Source organism: Ursus maritimus, unplaced genomic scaffold (genome assembly GCF_017311325.1).
Source record: "Ursus maritimus isolate PB19 unplaced genomic scaffold, ASM1731132v1 scaffold_2, whole genome shotgun sequence".
Classification (NCBI taxonomy): Eukaryota; Metazoa; Chordata; class Mammalia; order Carnivora; family Ursidae; genus Ursus; species Ursus maritimus.
In genome coordinates, this window is record NW_024424452.1 from 88,990,918 (window position 1) to 89,015,001 (window position 24,084).

At 35.1% G+C, this 24,084-nt stretch overlaps 1 protein-coding gene across 4 annotated transcripts in view; it reads left to right on the forward strand.

The window, feature by feature from the left end:
* Positions 1-24,084, forward strand: part of ACBD6 (acyl-CoA binding domain containing 6) — a 198,279-nt gene that overhangs the window by 47,035 nt on the left and 127,160 nt on the right. The window lies entirely within an intron of this gene.

Here is a 24,084-nt window from a genome sequence, read left to right on the forward strand (position 1 = left end):
AAATTCAGGAAAAAGGAAAACCCACGTAGGTGATGATATTCTGGAGTACTTGGCACTTTAGTTTACCAGTTTTATCCTAAGTGTTGAATGTTGACTATGATAGAAAAAATTCTTTCAAATTAGTGGGGTTTTTCGGTTTTAGGATTGTAGAACTCTTGGATATGATTTGCTATAGCCTAGAAGTATCCTTCCTTCTGACAGTTTTGGAAATGATAAAATAGACCCGGATTAGGCTTGTCATTAATAATAACTTAAGAAATAACGTAATGAGTTGCCTTTTGGAATTGTGATGTTTTGGCCAATGCAGTTTAAAAAAATCACTATCATATACTGTAATGCTTATTGTTTATATTTAACTACATTCTCTATGAAAGTTTCTTTTAAATCACAAAGTAAAGCTACTTTGAAAATAAATGACTCCAAATTTTTTAATTGCTGTGGTGGTTACAACCCCATTGTGAGAGACTGCTTCCAAATCACATGTGTAGTAAATATTTTTATAGAAATACGGTCTTAAATAGTTCCAGAAAATCCGTCTTGAATATGCTATATTTACATTTCAATTTTATGTTGTTGGTTTGTTACCTTGAAATTGAATATAATTAGAATAAATAACGTGCTAATGCCTTCATTATACATTTTGAGTCAAAGCTTAGTAAATTAAACCTTTACCCCCAAAATAGCATCTTGAGTAAACACATGCAGTTTACTGCATTTAAGTGTTTTCTTCAGATCATGTGTGTTTGATTTTTTCCTTTTAAAATACAAGAGTGTTGTATAAATACAACTAGATGTGTGGCAATCTTTTCCTTGTACAAGCATCCCTCATTTAAGAGAATTCTGAAGAAGAACAATGCATGAATTAAATAACAAATTGACTTAAATTTTTCCTTTTCCCCATGGAACTTGAGGATCTTAGCATTGCATATATATTATGAGATGGAGTGTCAAAGTCCTCTTACCGTGTATGTTACAGTTAAAATGAATGAGTGAGAACACTTTTTTTTTTTAATGTACTAATAGCTATCAGTGAGATTCTAGTTGATAGTGAACAGACCTTTATATTGGGAATTGAGTAGTCACAGAAGACCAGCCTTCTCATTTGCTTATCATCGTCGGGATATTTGGTGCTAAGCTGTTCATCAGCTGTGAGTCCTAGCTAATTCAAGCTGAGTCTCCCTAGCTAAACCAGGATTGAACATTTTGGTCTCTGATTTTATAAGTTGTCATTTCCTCACAGCCAGGGATATCCTTAACAAACTGTAGAGATATAATTGTGGCAAAATATTAGAAAATGGAACAGTAAATTATAGTTATAATGGAGAAAGTACAAATAAGTTAAATTACTGACCATGGTTTCAAAATTAAAAATGTTTAAGGCGGGGGCTCCTGGGTGGCTCAGTTGGTTCAGCACCAACTCTTGGTTTCAGTTCAGGTAATGATCTCAGGGTCCTGAAAGCCCTGAGTCAGGCTCCGCGCTCAGCGGGGAGTCCGCTTCTCGTCCTCTCCCTTCCTGTGCCTCCCTCCGCCCTCATGCTCTTTCTCTCTTTCAGATAAATAAATAAATCGTTAAAAAAAAAAAAAGGAATATTTAAGGCAAACTTGAGCCAAGTTGCTGAAGTACTAGAGATTTCTCTTGGATAACTGGAATATTTTAAGCTCTCTCTTATACTACCAAATTATCTGATGAGGTTGTCACTTTCAGTATATTAATACTATAAATAATTTTAGGGTTTATAATATGGATTATTTTTAGTGATTTATACTACTGAAAAAAATCATTACCTTTATTAGAACATTTGAAACTGTATGTTTTAAAATTTGGTATGTTGTAGGTGTGATTGTATTACATATGGAGAACAGTTTTATAGTGGAACAATGTTCCTCTTTATAATGAAGGTTAACAGGAAAATGACAAAAATTTGTTTTATACTAAACTTCTGAGGGACCATTAACTCAAATATAAGTTATTAATTATTACTTTCAAGTCCTATGTAACCTGTCCCTGGCATTGTGAATGCAGACTTATCTCTAACTTTATGTACTGTAAATTTGACTCCCATCAGACATGCCTCCTCCTCATCCCGCAAATACAGTTCATTTAGTATGTCTTTCTTTACTCATACTGTTTTCTGAAATGCCATCTGTACTGTTTCTACCTATTTTTTTTTAGCCCTGATCAATACGTACTTTTTAGCTCTCCACAAGCCTCTAGTCCACACTTATTTTCCCCTTTCTGTAATTGTTACATTTATTGTTATAGTGTACATTTTGATATTTGATCTTACTTGTTTTACATTGTTTCTTATCAGTGGCAACGTATCTGCTTCTTATGGGGCAAGGTAGCCTAAATCCCTGGTAATACTAAATGTCTTGATAGCAGGTACCTTGATTAACATACCTTTCATTGATAAGCTTAGTTTTGAAGAGAGCGAGTGCTTGAAAGTACTTACCGTGCTGAATTGAGTTGAACTGAGAGGTTAGGGATATTTATTAACATAAATTATGCCTCATATTATGGCATATGTGCTTTTTTTTGAATGTGGTTTTAACATTCAGTATGTATTTTCATTGTCTTTTTGAAAACGCTCCAGTTGCTGAATCATGCTAATTCATTGAAGGGCTGTTTTGAGCCATGCTGTAGAAGAGATATAGAAACTAGAATGTATAGGGGCGCCTGGGTGGCTCAGTCGTTAAGCGTCTGCCTTCGGCTCAGGGCGTGATCCTGGTGTTCTGGGATCGAGCCCCACCTCAGGCTCCTCTGCTGGGAGCCTGCTTCTCCCTCTCCCACTCCCCCTGCTTGTGTTCCCTCTGTCAGTGTCTGTCTCTCTCTGTGTCAAATAAATAAATAAAATCTTAAAAAAAAAAAAAAAAGAAACTAGAATATATATTATCAACATTGAAAAAAAAGTTAATGTTTACAGTAGACTTTTTTTACAGTAGACTCAGTGAGAGAATAAAGTAAAATGGAGTAATTGAGACCTTTTTTCTGGTAGGACTCTACAGTTGAATGCTGAAAATAGGTAGGTCCTTCTTGAGCAAAGAGATTGAGGACAGTTCAGTCTACCAGGGTATTTAGGACTTCCAAAGTGTATGTGTAGGACCATAAATAGCATGTGGTGGGTATGACACCTTTCCACTTACTAAGGGAACCTATTTTCATCAAGTGTTTGGGCCCCTGTGTATTCAGGTTTTACCGCCAGATTAAATTTCTACTCCAGCCCTTAGCCCCTGCACCCTCTTTCTTTAGATGCACCCATAATTTCTTCCAGATTTGTTTAGTTGTTGAGTTTCTCCAGTACGTTATATGGAGGGAGAGGGAGCCAAGGATATGTGTTTAGTGTACCATCTTCCTATTATTTTTCAGTTAAGTTTGCTGTTCCTGCTGTCTTTCTGGTATTTCCAGAGTTTCCAGAATTCCAAGGCTCTCTATTCAGTATAATTTCCAAATATTGAGTAAGCTTTTGTCATAGTATGACGTTATGAAAGAATTTATCTGGACTGTGCTAACATTTAGTCATATTCATTGTGTGTGTATTTTTCTGGTGTTCTTCATAGTTAATTGAAAGGTATAGGTAGAAATATCTTTTAGAATTGCATGTTACTAGTTCTATTTCATGCTTTATCAGTTTCTTATCAAGGGAATGTTCTGCATGCCTGCTGTGCCTATAACCAGTGTATTCATACTCTTCATGTGCTTTCTTAGGGTGGAATTCCTGGACCAAATGTATCCAAGGTGAAGTTTGCCGTGAATTTTCTTTGAGCTGGCCCTCAATAGTAACGGAGAATACCAGAGCAATTACTGCACACACATTAATGGTCTTCCAATCTCCAACCTTGCATGTAATTGCTGCTGTCAAATACAATTACTGTCCGCCCAAGTTTCTTCCCCGGGGGCATTCGTGCCATGCCTTGATATAGAGCAGGAAAATGAGAACAGAGTTTCTGAAACTTTTTGAAGGTTTTGCTTATAAACCTATCTACTTTGAAATTTTAAAACTCTAAAATTACCTTCTTTTAAAAAATTTTTTATTTTGACTTGAATAAGTCTGACAGTAATAAGAGAATAACAAAAAAAGATTTGAAGGTTCATTGAGTGTAATTATATTTCTGAAGAATTAGTTATAAGTACATTTCCTTTATGGATTATCATAGTTGGCCATAGTTCAGGAAATTCTAATTCAGGTAATTCTAAGCTATTACTTTTCTTTAACAGATATATACTAGCTAAATCCCTACATGACCTAGAATTACTTGATTTTGTGATTGTAGCAGTAGGACAGGAACGTAATGTAGTGGTTCTGGATTGGAGATTGCCACCTTGATTCTAGATCTGGGAAATGAACTAGTGAATTTTTCAGCTAAATAAATGTATTCTTTTAAATAGCTAAGCTTTTTTATTTTTAGGTGAAAATTCTTTTCGTGTGATTTTAAGTTTCCTGGCTTCTTTAATCATAGTTTACTAAACACATTTTATCACTTTCCTTACCTCCCAGGGTTATCATTATGTTTACTAATCATTGTGGTAATAATGTGATGAGCTTGTAGGCTAGTTAGGATATAGATTGTTTATCCCTTCACCTACCATCTCAAAACTTTATGCTCTTTGGGGTACTTTTTTTTTTTTTAATTGAGGCACCATAATTCACACTCTATACAGTTCACCCATTTGAAGCGTTCAATTCAGTGGTTTTTATATGTTCATAAAGTTGTATAGCCATTACCACAGTCAGGTATGAACATGCTCAAAACCCAAATGTCCATTAATAAATGAGCAGATGCACAAAATGTGGTATATCCATACAACAGAATATTATTTGGCTGTAAAGAAGAGTGCATGCTGATACATGCTGCAATTTGGAAGAATCCTTGTTTTTCCATGCTAAACTATGCTATATGAAAGAAGCCATCCACAAAAGACCACAAATACTATGAATCCATCTTTTTGAAATGTCCAAAATAGACAAATCTATAGAGACACAGATTGGTGGTTGCTTGGGGCTGGGGGAATGAAGAAATTGAAACTGAGAGCTGAAGAGTATGGAGTTTCTTTTTGAGGTTTTGAAATAACCCTTTAGCTGTCAATTTCAGTCTCCCCATTTTATTGCCAAATAATATTCTGTTGTATGGATATACCACATTTTGTGTATCCATTCATCCATTGGTGGATATCTGGTTATTCTACCTTTTGGGTGATACAAATAATGCTACTGAGAACAGTGGTGTGCAAGGTTTTGTATGGACATAGGTCTTCATTTCTCAAGGGTATATGCCTAAGAATAGAATTGTTGGGTCAAATAGTAACTCTGTGTTTAACTTTGAGGAACTGCCAGGCTATTTTCCAAAGTGGGTACAACATTCTGCATTCCTCTTAGCAGTGTATGAGGGTTCTGATTTCTCTCCATCTTTGCCAACACTTGTTATTTTCTGACTTTATGATTATAGTCATCCTAGTGGGTATGAAGTAATATCTTATTGTGGTTTTAATTTACATTTCCCTGATGTGTAATGATGTTAAGCATTTTTTCTTGTTGGCTTATTGGCCATTTACATGTCTTTTAAAAAAATCCTATTTCTCTTCTTGTAGGACTGTAATCTTGTATTTAGATCTTTAGTGGTTGTCTAGACTAATTTTCTGTCTCCATATTATTCTAACATAGACTTTTAGCTTCTGCCAGAAGACTCCCAGGGATGGAAATATATAATTTGTGAAGTTAACCCAATTTTTTTTACCCCAGTTACTAGAAGCTTCTTTCTATATTAGGTCAAAATCTACTTCACTGTTTTATTTTTAGTGTTGTTGTTTTATTGTTGCTGCGTTCTAGGCCCAAGTCCCAATGCTTCATCTACACGAGAGTCCTTCATTGTTTTAAGACAGCTTTTGAGTTTCCTCTTAAGGCTAGGTATCCATAATTTCTAAAATTGTTTTCCATCCCCATCACCATCAAGACCTCTACCATCCCAGTCATTCTGGTGTGAACAAGTTTCAGTTTCATGGCACCTCTTACAGTACGGCTTTTGGAATTGAACAGACTATTTGAGACATAGTGTGACCACTATAGAACTTTTCTCTCATTTGAATTATGTACTTCTGTGATGCAGATTAAAATTACTTTAACTTGTTGGCAACCACATTAAAATGTTAATTTTTTTTACTCTTTCAGAGAACTACAATCCCAAGTCTTTTTTTTTTTTTTTTTACAGATTCTGTTATGTAGTGTCTTTTTTGTACTATGTTCAGTACTTTATGTGTCCTCATATTAAATTACATTTATTTGATTCATTATATTATTCCAACATTAGGATTTTTTTCGGATCATGAGTGTTTTGTCTATTTATAAAGTCTTTTTCATGGATCCTGTCATCAGGAAATTTGATTAGCATGCTTTTTTGTGTCTTGAGTCAACTATTGATGAAGGTGGTACATAGGATAGGGTCAAAGACTGACTTTGCCTGCGAAACTTAACTGGAGATTGATATTGATCTGTTTATGTATGCCTCTTGGTCAAGACACTCATTAATAATAAAAATAATAATTAGCTGTACTTACTGAGCTCTTTCTGTGTGCTGTGAATTATGCTAAGTGCTTTAGATATTTTATTTATTTTTATTTTAAAAACTTCTTAAAAAGATTTCATTTATTTAGAGGGAGGGAGAGAGTGCGTGTGAGCGGAGGAGGGGGCAGAGGAAGAGGGAAAGAGAATCTCAAGAATCTCAAGCAGACTCCACACTGAGCCCGTAGCCCGACATAGCACTTAATGCCATGACCCTGGGACTATGACCTGAACCAATATCAAGAGTTGGATGCCCAACTGACTGAGCCACACAGCACCCCACTTCAGATATTTTATTTAGTTCTCACCACAACCCTATAAGGCAAACACTTTATTTGCATTTTCTGGAAGAAAAAACCCTTGAAACTTAGGAAAATTAATAATTTTTCCTGAAGTTACATAACTAATAAGTGGCAGAGTAGTAGTTCAACACAATATGTCTCATTCTAAAGTTAATATATAACTAAAATTCACTCTCATAAAAAATCCACCTTATTTGAAGCTGTGCCTTATTTTTCTTATCCATTTGTTCATATATGCAACAAATATTTATTAAGAGCCTTCTGTGTGCCAGGGATTGTTTTAAGTTCCTAGTATACATCAAAAACCTTTACCCTTGTGGGGCTTAAATTCTACACAGGAAGACAAGAGGGATCGGAGTATAATATAGAGAGGGCATTTGGTTATAATTCTAAATAGGGTGGTAAGGGTATGATGTACTGAGAAGGGCAATATTTAAATAAGGACTTTAAACTGGTAAGAGAGTGAAGTACTTAGATAACTGGTAGAAAAGATTCCTACTCATTCCTCCTTGAAGTTATTCTGTAATATAGTAGGACCAAAGACAGTTTCTTAAGATGCTTTTTGATTATACTAGAGGATCTAAAATACACTGTCTGGGGAAATGCTTCTGGAAGTGCTTCTTTATTAATCTTTCTGTGCCCCAGGTATTGCAGTTCTACCTATTTGTCTGTCTTTGGCTCATATCTAAGTATGAGGAAGGGCCTTACAGAGGCCAAGGAAATTTTTATTTTGACCCTTTTCTTTCCATTCATCAGTATGCTCTTTGATAAAACAAGAACACATTTCACCTTTTTTTTTTTTTCAAGTGGGAAGCCAGAGAATCCACTAAAAGTTAAGAATATTTCTGGATATTTATCCTCAATAAGTTTCTTTGAATGAATTGTAATTCCCAAGAGGACATAATGCTTTAAGTTTGCATTTTAAGAACCTACAAAAAGAACAAAAGATCAAATTTTAAAAAATAGAAAGATAAGTGGAAAAGCCAATAAAATAGAAAACAGATGTGTACTGGAGAAAAATCAGCAAAGCCAAGAGTTTGTTCTTTGAAAAGATGGATAAAACCCTAGCAATAATGATCAAGAAAGAAGAGAAAAAAGACAAATGGTCAATGTCAGGAATGCAGAAGGAATACCACCACATATGTCAAGGAATCAAAAAACTAATAAGTAGATCTTATGAACAACTTTAGGCAAATGAATTGATTATTTAGAAAAATATGGACAAGTTTTTCAAAATACCCCAAATAAACCCAGTAACTTACCAAAGCTGACTAAATAAGAAACAGAATATCTGAGTAGTTCCATATCTATTAAGAAATGGAAGAACATTTTATACTCATGAATTGGAAGAACAAACATTGTTAAAGAAGGTGACTCTTAAAGAGCTTACTGCAAAGAAAACCTCTGGCCCAGATAGCTTCACTGGTACATTCTTTAAATTGTTTAAGGAAGAAATACTGCCAATCTTACACAAACTCATCTGGGAAATAGAAAAAGGGGAAACACTTCTTATTTCATTTTTTAAGACCAGAATAACCTTGACCCTTAAGCTTGGCAAGAACGATACAAAAAAGAACAATACAAATCAATTATTCATGTTATCATGGGTGAAAAAATTTTTAAAAAGTGTATTAGCAAATCAAATCCAGTAACTTATAAATAAAAGGAATAACACATCATGATGAAGTAGAGTTAATTCTAGTCATGTAAGAGTGGTTTAACTTTTGAAAAGAAGTGTAATCTGTCGTATTAGCAGAAAAAAAGAAAAAAATCATATGATCATCTTGTTAGAGGGGAAAAAAGATTCAACAAAATTTAATACCCATTCATGATAAAAACCGTTAATAGCTGTTAATAGAAGGGAACTTTCTTAATCTGATAAAGGATATTTATAAAAGCCTATAGCAAACATCAAACTCAACTACTTCTTTTTTTTTTTTTTTAAAGATTTTATTCATTTATACGACAGAGATAGAGACAGCCAGTGAGGAGGGAACACAAGCAGGGGGAGTGGGAGAGGAAGAAGCAGGCTCATAGCAGAGGAGCCTGATGCGGGGCTCGATCCCACAACGCCGGGATCACGCCCCGAGCCGAAGGCAGACGCTCAACCGCTGTGCCACCCAGGCGCCCCAAACTCAACTACTTCTAATGTTTGCTTATTTGTAAATGTTTTTAGTACCTAAGTTTGCACATCTGATGAGTTCATAAATATGTATTTTAAAAGTAGCAATCACAAAACAATAGATGGCCATATTTCCTGAGAGCTATCCATCCATAAGGTAACATTGATTTCTACTTGTGAATTTCCTGATGACATTAATTAGTATTCTCCTGTGTGCTTAAAATTAAAATATGAATTAATATGATAAGTTTGATTTAATTACTTGAATTCTGCTTGTATCAAAGACACTACTTTTGTTGATAGGATCATATCAACTAGATTTTGAGCTATGAATCAAGAAATATGATTTGCGGCAGGTTGGTGACAAGTAGCTCCATTTTATATCCAACTGGCTTGTTTGTGCATCTGAGTAATGAAATCTAGGTCATAGGCCTGCATATGGTTGCTGCAAGGTAGTCTTGAGAAATGAGGTTTTGAGGATTCTGCTTTGGAAAGTTGAGGTCCACAATATGGAAAGTTACTAAAATGTTGAGATAGTGTTCAAAAGACTTTGGTAAGCCACAAATAACACATGTTCACTAAACTTGTCTTGGGGTGCCTGGCTGGCTTAATTAGTAGAGCATCTGACTCTTGATCTTGGGGTCATGAGTTTGAGTCCCACATTGGAGGTAGAGTTTACTTAAAAATAAATAAAATAAACTGGTCTTGCCTTATCAATCTCTGTACCTCTCTTTCATGAAATCATCCATTCATCCTATTAAGGTAGTTGGTTGAATGGAGGCAAAAGTAATGGAAAAGAGAATGGAATAGAAATACACCCAGTTGAAACTAAAAAAAGGGAAATACATCTAGTTTAGCACTACGGATTTATCTATTTGTGTATTCCCATTCATGCATTCCGTCAAAAATCACTTATGGTTATTGGAATCCTGAGAAGATGGCAGTGGCTGTAGCATAGTTTTTGAATATTCCTGAATGCTTTCTTGACAGAATAACCAGGATAGAATAACCAAAAGCTCTTAAGCAATATCTCTATAAAAACTAGTTGATCAAGTAAAATTGGAACAAACCATCAAGATTAGTGTAATATTGGGATCTCCATAGGTGGAAGCAGTAGGAAGTCTGACTGACCTGAGAATGGCATGATCCTAAAATTGCCAACAGGTATTTTATTTTATTTTTTTTGCTAACAGGTAGTTTAGAACATTTTGCACACTTCATGGGTTCATGGGTTCATCGTAAGGTTCTTTAGAGCTGTCTGGGCTCTGTTCCAAAATTAACCAGCCAAATTTCCCTTCCAGTATAAAACCTTACACTGAGAGGAATCTGCTGGGAATTTAATCACAACCAGGCAGGACAATGATAATAAAGACTAAAGGAAAAAAAACAGATAAAAGTGGGAAAGGAGACCAGAGCCAAGCAATCTTGAAAGTATCTCAAGGGCCAGAATTTTAACTACTTTATGAAAATAACAGAAAAGGGAGCTATAGACCCTCAAATCTATCCCAATCCACATTTCGATCTTAAAAATTCAAAAACAGGGGCACCTGGGTGGCACAACGGTTAAGCGTCTGCCTTCGGCTCAGGGCGTGATCCGGCATTATGGGATCGAGCCCCACATCAGGCTCTTCTGCTATGAGCCTGCTTCTTCCTCTCCCACTCCCCCTGCTTGTGTTCTCTCTCTCGCTGGCTGTCTCTATCTCTGTCGAATAAATAAATAAAATCTTTAAAGAAAATAAAAAAAATTCAAAAACAGTCATTTCAAGTAAAGATGAGTAACAGAAAGGATTGTGGTTGAATTCTACAAATCCTACAAAGGTACCATAATTCAAGATTGTACTTTTTTCCTTATAATCCAGAAGTTATATTAATGCTGAAAATAATGAAAATATGCTAATATTTTTATGGTCCATAGTAAGATTGCAATATTGCATTCCAAAGAGTAATACCATATTACAAGGTCATTAAGGCTATTAATAGTATGAGTACTTGTTTTACTATAGCTTTACAAAATCAGAATATTTTGTTATCCTAATGGAATTAGTTTAAAATTCATTGCTCATTGTTTTAATTTGCAATTTTAATTATTTATTTAAAATATTTGTTTTATTTCAAGTACAGTTCAAATACAGTATTATATTAATTCCAGGTGTACAATATGATTCAATAATTCTATACATTACTCAGTGCTCATCACAAGTGTACTCTTAAGACCCTTTACCTATTTCATCTATTCCTCCCCCACCTACTTCCCCTCTGGCAACCACGAATTCAGTCTCTATATTTAAGAGTCTGGTTTTTTGTCTGTCTCTTTTTTTCTTTGTTTTGTTTCTTAAATTCTGCATATGAGTGAAATTATATGGTATTTGTCTTTCTCTGACCTACTTATTTCAATGAAAACATTAATTCAGAAAGATATATGCACCCCTGTGTTTATTGCAGCATTATTTACAATAGCTCAGCTATGGAAGCAACCCAAGTATCCATCCACACAATGGAATATTACTGAGCCATAAACAAGAATGAAATATTGCCATTTAAAGCAACATGGATGGATCAAGAGGGCTTAATTTGCATTTTTTTTAAAGATTTTATTTATTTATTTGACAGAGATAGAGACAGCCAGCGAGAGAGGGAACACAAGCAGGGGGAGTGGGAGAGGAAGAAGCAGGCTCATAGTGGAGGAGCCTGATATGGGACTAGATCCCACAACGCTGGGATCACGCCCTGAGCCAAAGGCAGACGCTTAACCGCTGTGCCACCCAGGCGCCCCCTTAATTTGCATTTTTAAATGATTAGGCATGTTGAACATTTTCCCAAGTAGTGGTATAACATTATTGATATTTATATGTATGTATGTGAATAAATCTCTAAACCTCTTTGTAACTTCAAATGTCTCGTTGCTTGCTTATAACCGCAGTCTTTTTAACCATTGGATCCTAATGTTTTTCTAACATTTGAGATCATTTGGTTATATTGCTTATAATATTATAGAAATATTAACCATTTGTTTAAAATACAGTTTCTTCTAACTTATTTTTACTACATTATTACAGAAATGTTAGTTTAAGTATTCGAATGTTGGTCTTTTATGATTTTCTTTGATGCTTAAATTCTAAGGAAAGCTTTAATTTCTGAATAGGTATGATAAATATTCAGAATAATTTTCCAAAGAACATTTAAATATTGATCATTGTTACATTTCTAGGAAGTGGTAATAACTTGAGGCTATTTTCTATGAGAGACATTTTAAAATAGCATTATTTTGAGTAAAAGTAGTCCATAAAGATAAGTGCTTTATATATTATATAATGGAAACTGGGCATGTATACAAGTGATAATCTTTTGTACCTTTGTTGTTGCTTTAGAGAGGGAGAAGGGGTAGGGCAAAGGGAGAGGCAGAGAGAGAATCTAAAGCAGGCTCCACACCTAGCCGGAGCCTTACGTGGGGCTGGATCTCACAACCCTGAGATCATGACCTGAGTGGAAATCAAGAGTTGGACACTTAACCGACTAAGCCACCCAAGTGTCCCTGTACATTGTTTTAAAGTACCCTAGAACCAAGACAGTTGGGGCGCCTGGGTGGCACAGCGGTTAAGCGTCTGCCTTCGGCTCAGGGCGTGATCCCGGCGTTGTGGGATCGAGCCCCGCATCAGGCTCCTCCGCTATGAGCCTGCTTCTTCCTCTCCCACTCCCCCTGCTTGTGTTCCCTCTCTCGCTGGCTGTCTCTATCTCTGTCAAATAAATAAATAAAATCTTAAAAAAAAAAAAAAAGACAGTTGACAACAGCCTGGAAATTAAGACAAAATTAATATATTTATTCTTAAATTCCATTATAGAGTGGCAAAAGAACAACTTATTTTTTGTTTTGCTATACAGTGATGAAATTTAATTGGTGAATTATAAGGATTATATAAGAGTTCTATTGACCATATTAATTATCTGGAAGAATTATCTCATGTATTTTGGTGATAAAAATACTTGGTTAAAAAAGTGTATTTTTAAGTTTTTTTTATTTATAAAAATTATAAAAATGTACATCGCTTTTTAAGGTATAGTGTATAGTATATATGCAAAAAATAGTAGGAAATGCTGAAATTTGGAGGTTTGGATAAAATATGTGCTTGCACATATTATTTCTGCTTTCTTTTCTGTGATCTAAATATTATTTTCCAATTGTCGCTTAAGCATTTATATAATATTTCTAGATAATTGACATCCTTATTAAATGTCCATTGTAGTTAAGGGTTTAGGAGTTGAATTTTTTTTTACTATGCTGTTTGTAGTTTTAAGAGAAACTAAGGTTAAAATATATAGATTAATGGAGTTTATTTTTCTTGTGAAATTTCATTTATTTATTTGTTTATTTATAAAAGAGATTTACTTGTTTATTTTAGAGAGAGAAAGAACACGAGCACTACTGAGAGGGGCAGAGGGAGGAGGAGAGAGAATCTCCAGCCGACTGCACGCTGAGCGTAGAGCCCAACACAGGGCTGGATCTTACCACCGTGAGATTATGACCTGAGCTGAAACCAAGAGTCAGACACTTAACCAGCAGTGCCACCCAGGTGCCCCTCTTGCGAAATTTTAGAAGTAGTAGTGTTATAAATAGCAATGAACAGTATTTTTGTGGTAGGGTTTTTTTTTAAGATTCTGTTTATTTATTTGAGAAAGAGTGCAAGCAGGAGGAGAGGGACAAGCAGACTCAGTGCTGAGTGTGGAGCCTGATGAAGGGCTCCATCTTACCAGAGATTCTGATTTGAGTTGAAATCAAGAGTCAGATGCTCAACTGACTGAGCCACCCAGGGGCCCCTAGGTTTTTGTTGTTGTTGTTGTTGTGTGTGTTTTTAGATTTTATTTATTTATTTATTTGACAGAGAGAGACAGCGAGAGAGGGAACACAAGCAAGGGGGAGTGGGAGAGGGAGAAGCAGGCTTCCCGCCGAGCAGGGAGCCGAATGCAGGGCTCCATCCCGGGACCCAGGGATTATGACCTGAGCCGAAGGCAGACCTTAATGGCTGAGCCACCCAGGTGCCCCTGTTGTTGTTGTTGTTGTTGTTGTTGTTGTTGTTGTTTTTAACACTCATGACAGATAATAGCTGAGATGAGATTAATATTCTTTTGTATGTGGAAAGGAATAACTTCATGTTTCAGGAAAAGAACTACAATGAATATTTGTGAAGGATTATTGGAAAAGTATTCTTTTTTAAGGACTGTAGTATTAGTCTATGTAATTGATTAAATTGTGCATAATTTATCATAAATCAGCCTCAAAAAGTCAGAGTTATATGTTAAATCTCAGTTTCCTTTTGAACTAAGTACTTAAAATTTTTTTTTACTCTTAAGAAACTGAACAAAATTTTAATTCAGAATATTGTCAATATGTTATAATGGTTTCTAAAGTAGCTTGGAGAGGTAGCATAGTTTAACAGAGCACAGGCTTTGGACATCAGAAGATCTTGGTTTGAATCTTGATTTTGCCACTTACTATGTGGCACGGGGTACTTCATTTCTCTTATCTTCAGCTTTCTAATCTGTAAAATGGAGATACATTTCATCAAATATAAGGCAGACAGTTATTAAGTTCTTGAAATTTTTTTTAAAAATCCTGGATGTGTCTTAAAATTGATGGTGTATTATATTTAATTGTGTTTTTTCTTTCTTAGCATTACAGAAAATGGTACTTCTCATAATCGATGTCTTAGGTTAAGTGAAATGCAGTAAAAATGCCAACTTTCTAGAATTGTTTTGAAGTTGGAATTGGATAATATATATAAAGTGCAAAGCATAGAGAAGACACCCCTTAAGTCTTATTTTTCTTTTTTCTTAATGACAAGAGTTATGTTAAGTTTCTTGTTTGGTTGGTTTTGGGGTTGGTTGCTTTAGCAGGAGATTCAGAAGTTTAAGTGTCTTAGATAAAGACTTGTGTTGGTCCAATATTATAAGTCCCCACATCAGAGCATCTTGTTATCTGTATTAGTGAGGCACTTTTGCTTTGGAGAAATGGCTATATTTTGGCTAATAATTATTATATTAGCTAACACTTACATAGTGTCCTCCTTGTGCTGGGCACTGTTCTGTTTTACATACATATTTTATACCTTCAACCACCCATTTGGGTAGGTAATAATATCCCTATTTTTACAAACGAGGGAACTGGGGCAGAGAGGTTAGTTTACCCAAATTTCTACAGCTAGACCTATAAACAAATTAAGCAAACAAACCAATAAAAGAGAAGCCAAAAAAGGTAGCACGTGGAAGCAAGAAACCCCCTCCTTGCAAATATTAGTCTGATAATTTTTGGAATAGTTATTTTTCGGAAGGAAAAGAACGCTTCACAAGGTTTTAAATCTTGACTCTGCAACTGACTAAGGTGGAATCTGAATCAAGTGCTAAAGATTCAGCCAACAACTTATCCTTTCCCCTTTGAGTGAAGGAGCATTTCACTGTCTCAGATAATATAGTCTGAGGCAATGTAAGAATTGGCAAATTTTATCCTATTGGCTGCCAAATTGGAGTCTCTTCCTTTAACTGCTGATGTAACATAAAAATAACTTAATGGATTTTGAGTAGAGAGAAATGGAATAAACTTCTTAAGCCTCTATGAAAAACATCTCATTGGAGTGGAACTAGGAGGGTGAGGTAGCCAAAGTGCACCCCTTCTTGTAGATGAAGTAGATGGAGAGCAAAACTAATGCGTCTTTGGCAGCTTTATTCTGAGTTCAATCTGATAATGGCAGATTATTTTTTTAAAGATTATTTCTGCTTAAGATATAATCTCTCCCCTCCCCCACCAAAAAAGTTGTTACCAGCATTCTACCGTGCACAAAGCTTCAGAAAGAGAAATTAATCCCAGGAAGAAGACATATACTTAAAATACACTGATATTCATCATTTTTGTTTATGAGTGAAAAAATGAAAATAACCTAGACATCTATCAGATAATGCTTAAGTAAATTATGCATCGAATATTGTGCTAGTTTTTTAATTAATGTTTGTGGGACTTCTCCTGGGCATTGTGGAGTAATGGGGGTGAGAGTTACCATTTTGCCTAAAACTGGAAGAAAACCAGACACAGTAGATGAAAAATAGTGATTTTTCAGACATACTGAAAGTAGTATACAATAGTAAAGAAGGGAAACAAAATGAGGCCTATAGTTGCCTCAGCTTATGGCCTGGAAATAATGTCCAGGCTACAGTACGGGGAAGAGGAACCTGAAAGAGTCTGGGTCTCTTGCTAATTTGATCTGGAAAATGGAGGCTGGCTACTAGAGAAGATGTTCTTACACAGAAAGAGAGTTCCAAAGATGTGCAGATGGGTCCCTTTGTCTGAATACTAGTTTCTGTTTGTGAGAGAGGAAACTAACAAGCTGAGGAAAGAAATACAAGAAAGCAGTTGGCCAAACAATTCCTGGATTTGACATAGGACTGAGAATATTTCATTTCCTGCTAGTCAGAGTGGAAAGAAAATGTAGTATATGGAACATAATATTGTAGAGGCCTCAGAAGGATTTCACTTTAGTAGTGAGGCTAAATGAAGCTCTAGGTTTAAAGGCTGCTCTGCCCCTGCCATAAATTCGTAGATCCAAGAAGTTCAGTGAATACTAAGCTGCAGAAACATAAAGAAAACCATACCAAGACATATCATAAATTGTTGAAAATCAGGGAAAAAAAATTTTAAAGCATCCAGACAAAAAAACGTGATACAGAGGAACAAAGATAAGAACTACAGCAGACTTTTTCAGAAGTCTGAAGCTAATAGGGACAACATCAAAAGGAAAAAATCTATCAACTTTTAATTCTATACCAGTTAAAATAGCTTTCAGAAATGAAGGTGAGATTTACTTACCATCATAATGGGCATTAATAAAAACCCACAGGTAACATTACGCTCAATGGTAAAAGACAAAAAGCTTTTTTCTTCAGATGAGGACTAAGACAAAGATGTTGTTACCACTGCTACTCAACTTTGTACTGTAAATTCTAGCCAGAGCAATTAGACAAGGAAAAGAAATGAGTAGCATCCAAATTGGAAGGGAAAAAGGAAAACTATTTCTGTTGACAGAGAACATGATTCTATATATAGAAAATTTAAAGAATTCACCAGAAAAACCCTGCTAGAGTTAATAGACAAATTTAGCAAAGTTGCAAGATACAAGAGCGACATACACCAGCAATGAACACCCCAAAATGGAAACCAAGGAAACCATTCCATTTATAGTAGCATCCAACAGAATAAAATACCTGGGAATAATTTTAACCAAGGAGGGGAAAGATTTTACACTGAAAACCAGAAACCGTTGCTGAAACAAATTAGCGAAGACCTAAATAAATGAAGAGATATCCCATGTTCACAGCTTGTAAGATTTTATACTGTTAAGATGGCAGTACTACCCAAAGTGACCTACAGAATCAGTGCAATCTTTCTGAAAATTCTAACTTCCATTTTTGCAGAAATGAAAGAGCTGATTCTCAAATTCATATGGAATTGCAGAGGCCTCCAAATGAGCAGAACAGTATTCAAAAAGAACAGAATTGGGGGATTCACACCTGAATTTCAAAACTTGCTACAAAGCTACAGTAATTAAAACTGTGGTATTGGCATAAGAATAAACATAGGGACCAGTGGAATAGAATGTATAAATAAACCCTTCTATTTATGATCAGTTGATTTTCTTTTCTTTTTTTTTTTTTTAAAGATTTTTATTTATTTATTTGACAGAGAGACAGCCAACGAGAGAGGGAACACAAGTAGGGGGAGTGGGAGAGAAAGAAGCAGGCTGCCAGCAGAGCGGGGAACCCGATGCGGGGCTCGATCCCAGAACCCTGGGATCATGCCCTGAGCCGAAGGCAGACGCCTAACAACTGAGCCACCCAGGTGCCCCTGATCAACTGATTTTCAATAAGGATTCCAAGACCATTCAATAGAGAAGGAATAATCTCTTAAACAAATGATGCCTGAGACAGCTGGATATCCACATGCAAAAGCGTGAAGGTACATCCCTTTCTCACACTATATACAGAAATTAACTCAAAAGGGATCAATGATCTAAATAATGAGTTAATATAATAAAACTCTTTAAAGTGAACATAGGGTTGTATCTGCATGATTTTGGATTTGCCCATGGGTTCTTAGATATGACAGCAAAAACATAACCAAAGAAAAAATAGATAAGTAGAATTTGATCAATATTTACAACTTTTCTGCTTCAAAAATACTAAGAACCTGAAAAGACATCCTACAGAATGGGAGAAAATATTTGCAAATCATATATCTGATAAAGATCTAGTGTCTAGAATACATAAATAACTTTTACAACTCAACACCAAAAGATAACAATGAATAAATGGGCAAAGGACTTGAATAGACATTTCTCCAAAAAGAAGAGCCCACAATTATATGAAATTAGTTATGAGGAAATGCACATCAAAACGAGATAACTACTTCACATGTACTAAGATGACCATAATAAAAAGACATATAATAACAAGTGTTGGCAAGTATGTGGGGATATTGGAAACATCTTACATTGCTAGTGGGGATGTAAAATAGTGCAGCTGCTGTGGAAAATAGTTTTGATAGTTTCTCAAAAAGTTAAACATAGAATTGCCATACAACCCAGCAATTCTGTTCTTGGGTATGTACCCAAAAGAAGTGAAAACAGGAGCTCAGCTATCTGTACACAAATGTTCATAGCAACATAATAGCCAAAAAGATACACAAAATCCAGATATCCATCAGCTAGTGAATGGGTAAACAAAATGATGTTATTTAGATGCAATAGAATAGGAAGGAAGTAACATAATGAACGATTCCATTTGTATGAAATATCCAGAATGGGTGAATCCATGGAAAACGAAAACAGATTGGTGGTTGCCAGGGTTTCGGGGAGAAAGAACAACAGAGTGACTGCATTGGGTTTAAGATTTTTTGGGGGGATGATGAAAATGTTTGGAGACTAAACAGAAGTACTAGTTATACAACATTGTGAATGTACTAAATGCCGCTCAATTGTACACCTTAAAATGGTTAATTTTGTTATGTGAATCTAATGTTAATACAGAAAAAGTGAGGGTAAAATAAACACTTTCACACAAATAAAAGCAGAGATAATTCATTGCTAACTCATCTGCAGTATAATAAATATTAAAGGAACTTCTTTAGAAAAATATATCAGCTGGAAATTTGGACCTGCATAAAAGAGTGAAGAGAAACTGGAAGTGCTGAATATATATGGGTAAATATAAAAGGCTTTTTTTCATCTTAAAATTCTTTAAAAGATCATCAAACTTCCAGTTTCAGCTCCACATGTAAATAACATGGAAATCATCACTCCTGTTTTCAACAGTAACAAAAATCTGACCAAACTGAATATCAAGAACTATTCTTAAATCCTTCTGAGGTTTGAGGTTATATGGAAACTACCACTTCCCAAACTGGAAAGACAGGTGAATACAGAAAATCACACCTAAGAGCTGCTAACTGGAACCAGAAGCTGCTTGAGCCATAAACTGGCTTAAATGATAATAGATGAATTGCTGGAGGCTCAGTGAACAGGCTTGAGTTAAAAACTCCTGGGGGCCCAGTCTTAGGAGCACCCCCTATTTTTATTAGTTTTGCATCCCACCATGCTATTACGATGAAGATTGTAGAAAAATCTTATGTTTTGAGCCAGGGGAAGTGAATATAATTAACACTACTGAACTATATACTTAAAAATGGTTACAGTGGTAAAGTGTGTGTGTGTGTGTGTGTGTGTGTGTGTGTGTGTAACAATTAAAAATTTAAAAAAGAAATGAGCTATCAAACCAAGAAAAAACATGAAGGAACCTTAAATACATATTGCTAAGTGAAAGAAACCAATCTGAAAGGTTATATATGTATGATCCAACTCTAGGATATTCTGGAAAAGATAAAACTATGGAGACCATGGAAAGATCAGTATTTGCCAGGGCTTCAGGGGGAGTGAGGGGTGAATAGGTGAAGTACCAGATTTTTAGGGCAGTGAAACTATTCTAAATGATACTGTAGTGGTGGATACGTGTTACTATGCATTTGTCAAAATTCATATACAACACAAAGAGTGAACCCTACTCTAAACTATGGACTTTAATTAATAACATGTACCACAGTAACCATGGTACTGCAAGATGTTAATAGTAGGGGAAAATTTGAGGGAGGTAAGCATATGGGAACCTTCTGTACTTCCCACTGAAACTGCTCTAAAAAATAAAGGCTATTAATTAAATAAGAAAGAAAAAGAATTGTATTCATCCCTTTCCAAAATACATATAACTCTGAGTTACTAGTTTGTGTTTTCACAGCAATAATTGCCAAGCAGATCACAGGTATTTCTTCTAAATTGCCTATTTCACTCACATTAAGAGTTTCAGTGAATGACACCAACAGAAACTTTGTCTCGTGAGCAACCTTGTGTTCTTGCCTCTAGTCTTGCCCCCTAAAAGATATTAATTAGCCTTCAGCAAAGAACACTTAAGTTTTCTAACATTCTAAGCATAGCCTCACCATTAGGGCCTTTGTACTAGCTGTTTCCTATATATCAGTCTCCCCCCAATATTTGCAAGGCACACTTCTTTACTTCCTTTATGTCTTTATTCAGATGAACTTCTCTGTGAGGCCCTGAAATTGCAATTCTCTTCCCCATATTTTTTCCATAACACTGATCACTTTTTAATATTAGAAAATGTATTTCTTTTTCAGACATTACATGATTTCAGTGTGTTAATTTGTATCCTGCAACTTTGCTATATTTGTTCATTAGCTCTGTCAGTTTCTTGTATGTCTGTAAGTGTGTATGTAGAGGGGATCCTTAGGTATCAGATCACGTCATCTGTGAATGGAGATAATTTTACTTCTTCCTTTCTGATTTAGATACTTTTTTTTTTTTTCCTAATAGCTCTGGCTAGGACTTCGAATACTGTGTTGAATAGAAGTGTTAGGAGTAGGCATCCTTGCCTTGTTCCTGATCTTTAAGGAAAAGCTTTCAGTTTTTTTACTATTTGAGTATGAGGTTAGCTGGGGGCTTTTCGTAGTGGCCTTTATTATGTTGAAATAGTTTCCTTCTATTTCTAGTTTATTGAGTTTTTTTTTTTTTTAATCATGAAAGCGTGTTGAATTTTGTCAAATACTTTTCTCTGTACCAATTGAGATGATCACATAGTTTTTCATTTTGTTAATGTGGTGTATTCCACTGATCAGTTTTCATGTGTTGAACCATACCATCCTTATATTCACAGGAGTAAATACCACTTGGTCATGGTATATAATCCTTTTAATGTACTGTTGTATTCAATTTGCTAGTATTTAGTTGAGGATTTTTTTCATCAGTATTCCTCAGATACTGCTCTATAGTTTCCATAGTTTCTGCTCTTCTAGTTTCTGTGCCTTTGGTATCGAGGTAATGCTGGCCTCATAAAATGAGATTAGGCATGTTGCCTCCTCTTCAGTGTTTTGGAAGAGTTTGAGAAGGATTGGTGTTAATTCTTTAAATGTTTGGTAAAATTCTTTAGTGAAGTCTTCTGGTCTTGGGCTTTTCTTTGTTGGGAGATTTTAAATTTCTGATTCATCTCTTTAATGGTTTTAAGTCTCTTCAGATTTTTTACTCGTAATTTTATCATGGTAGGTTATATATGTTTAGGAATTTATGCATTTCTTCTAGGTTATCCAACTTGTTGGCCATATAATTGTTCATAGTAGTCTCTTAAAATCCTTTTTAAACTCTGTGGTATTAGTCATAAAGTCTCCTTTTTAAGTAATGATTTTAGTTGTTTACTGTCATTTTTCTTAGTTAATATAGAACAGCTTATTTCTTTTTATCAGAGAATAATGTTCTATTATATAGATGTACCACAGTTTATCTGTTCACCTGTTGAAGAACATCTTGGTTGCTTCTAGGTTTTGCCAGTTACAAAAACACAACAACAACACTGCTTTAAACATTGATGTTTTGTGCATATAAATTTTCAATTTTGGGGGGTAAATACCTAGAAGCAAGATTGTTGGATCATGTATATGTAAGATTATGTTGTTTTAGAAGAACTGCCAAACCATCTTCCAAAGTAGCTGTTCCATTTTTCATTTCCTCCAGCAATGAATGAGAGTTCCTGGTGGTTTCACATTTTTACCAGCATTGGAAGTTATCAGTCTTTTGTACAGCCATTCTGAGAGGTGTGAAGTAATATCTTGTCATCATTTTAATTTGCACTTCCCTAACAGTGTATGATGTTGGACATCTTTTCATTTGCTTATTTGCCATCTGTGTATCTTCTTTGGTAAGGTGTCTGTTCAGAACTTTTGCCCATTTTTAAAATTGGATTATTTATACTGTATTGAATAAAAGTGTTGAGAGTGGTCATCCTTGTCTTGTTCTTGATCTTAGAGGAAAAGCTTTGAGCTTTTTACCATTGAGTATGATGTTAGCTGTGGGTTTGTCATATATGCCCTTGATTATGTTGAATTATGTTCCCTCTATACCCCATTATTGAGAGTTTTTGTCATGAATGGTTGTTGAATTTTGTTAAATGTTTATTCTGCATCTACTGAGATGATCATGTGATTTTTATCCTGCATTTTGTTAATGCGGTGCTGCATCATGTTAATTAACCTCCTTGCATCCCTGGAATAAATCTCACTTGATCATGGTATGTGATGTTTTAATATGTTGTTGAATTTAGTTAATTTTTTTGAGGATTTTTGTGTCTGTGTTCGTCAGGGATCTTGGCCTATAATTTTCTATTTGTTTTCTTATTGTTGAGTTTTAAGAGGATTTTTAAAAAATATATTTTGCATGCCAGTCTTTCATCAGTTAGTTGCTTTACAAAGATTTTTTTTTCCCAGTTTGTGCCTTGTCATTCATTCTTTCAACAGTATCTTTCACAGAACAGACATTTTTAATTTTATTAAAGACAAACACCAGTTTTTTTCTTTCATGATCATGCTTTTGGTGTTGCATTTTATTTTTTTTCAAGATTTCTTCATTTATTTTAGAGCGAGCACGGCAGTGCATGTGCAGTGGGGAGGGGCACGGGATAAGGGAGAGAGCGTCCCAAGCAGACTCCCTGCTGAGTGCGGAACCTGACCATGGGCTTCATGTCTCCACCCATGAGATCACGACCTGAGCCAAAACCAAGAGTTGGACGCTCAACTGACTGAGCCACCCAGGTGCCCCTTGGTGTTGTATTTTAAAAAGTCATTGGCAAATCCAGGAATTTTCCCCTATGTTACCTTCTTGGAGTCAGTTCTTTGTCAGGAAGCTATGCTTGCTGTGAAGTTTTCTCTTTTCAGTTTTGTTGCTCATTTAGCAAGCATCTCTTGAACACCAGGTGTGTTTCAACTTTATCATACTAAGGGAGTAGGTATTTAGAACACAGTTGATTAAATAAGTTCTCCCTTTGGTTTGTGCTTTTTTAGTATAAAGAAAACATTGTCTATCCCGAAAATTTTTTGCAGTATTTATTCTGTAAGAATGGTCCTCGGAGAAGAGAGGGATCTGGCATTTACTTGGTGCTTCTTATTTGCCAGCATGGATTAGCATACGTGGTCATTTAATCATGAAAGTGGTTGTTTGTGACATTGTCACTTTGTTTCTCTCATAAACTGATAACTGCATTGATGCATCTCAAAAATTTCCACACTTGCTCAAAACTTGAGTTTTCCCAGTGATATTAGGTTATCATAGAATATGCTGTCTCCAGAATCTTTGTCCTTTACCTAGTGGTTCACAAACCAAAAGTAGCAAAAAAAAAAAAAAAAAAAAAAAAAAAAAAAGTAACAACAATAAGACAAAACCCCTTCTTTAAAGAACAGGAAAAAAGAAAACCAGGTATGTGGGGACTACTTGTATTTTTCTGAAGTGAAACTAGTTGGTCAAATTAAACAATAAAAGTATTAGTTTTGATTCTAAGATAATATTTATGTTCAGAATTTTGACTTTTACAGGGGGGCCTGACCTACAAAGTGTCATTGTTGCAGGAGACGTGGGCTTTTGGAGAGGTTGCAATTTGAACCTTTCAGATAATAATAACTAAGTTTACTGCTTCCACATTATGTTTCAGAAGAATCTTATTTCTAAATTTAATCTTAAAT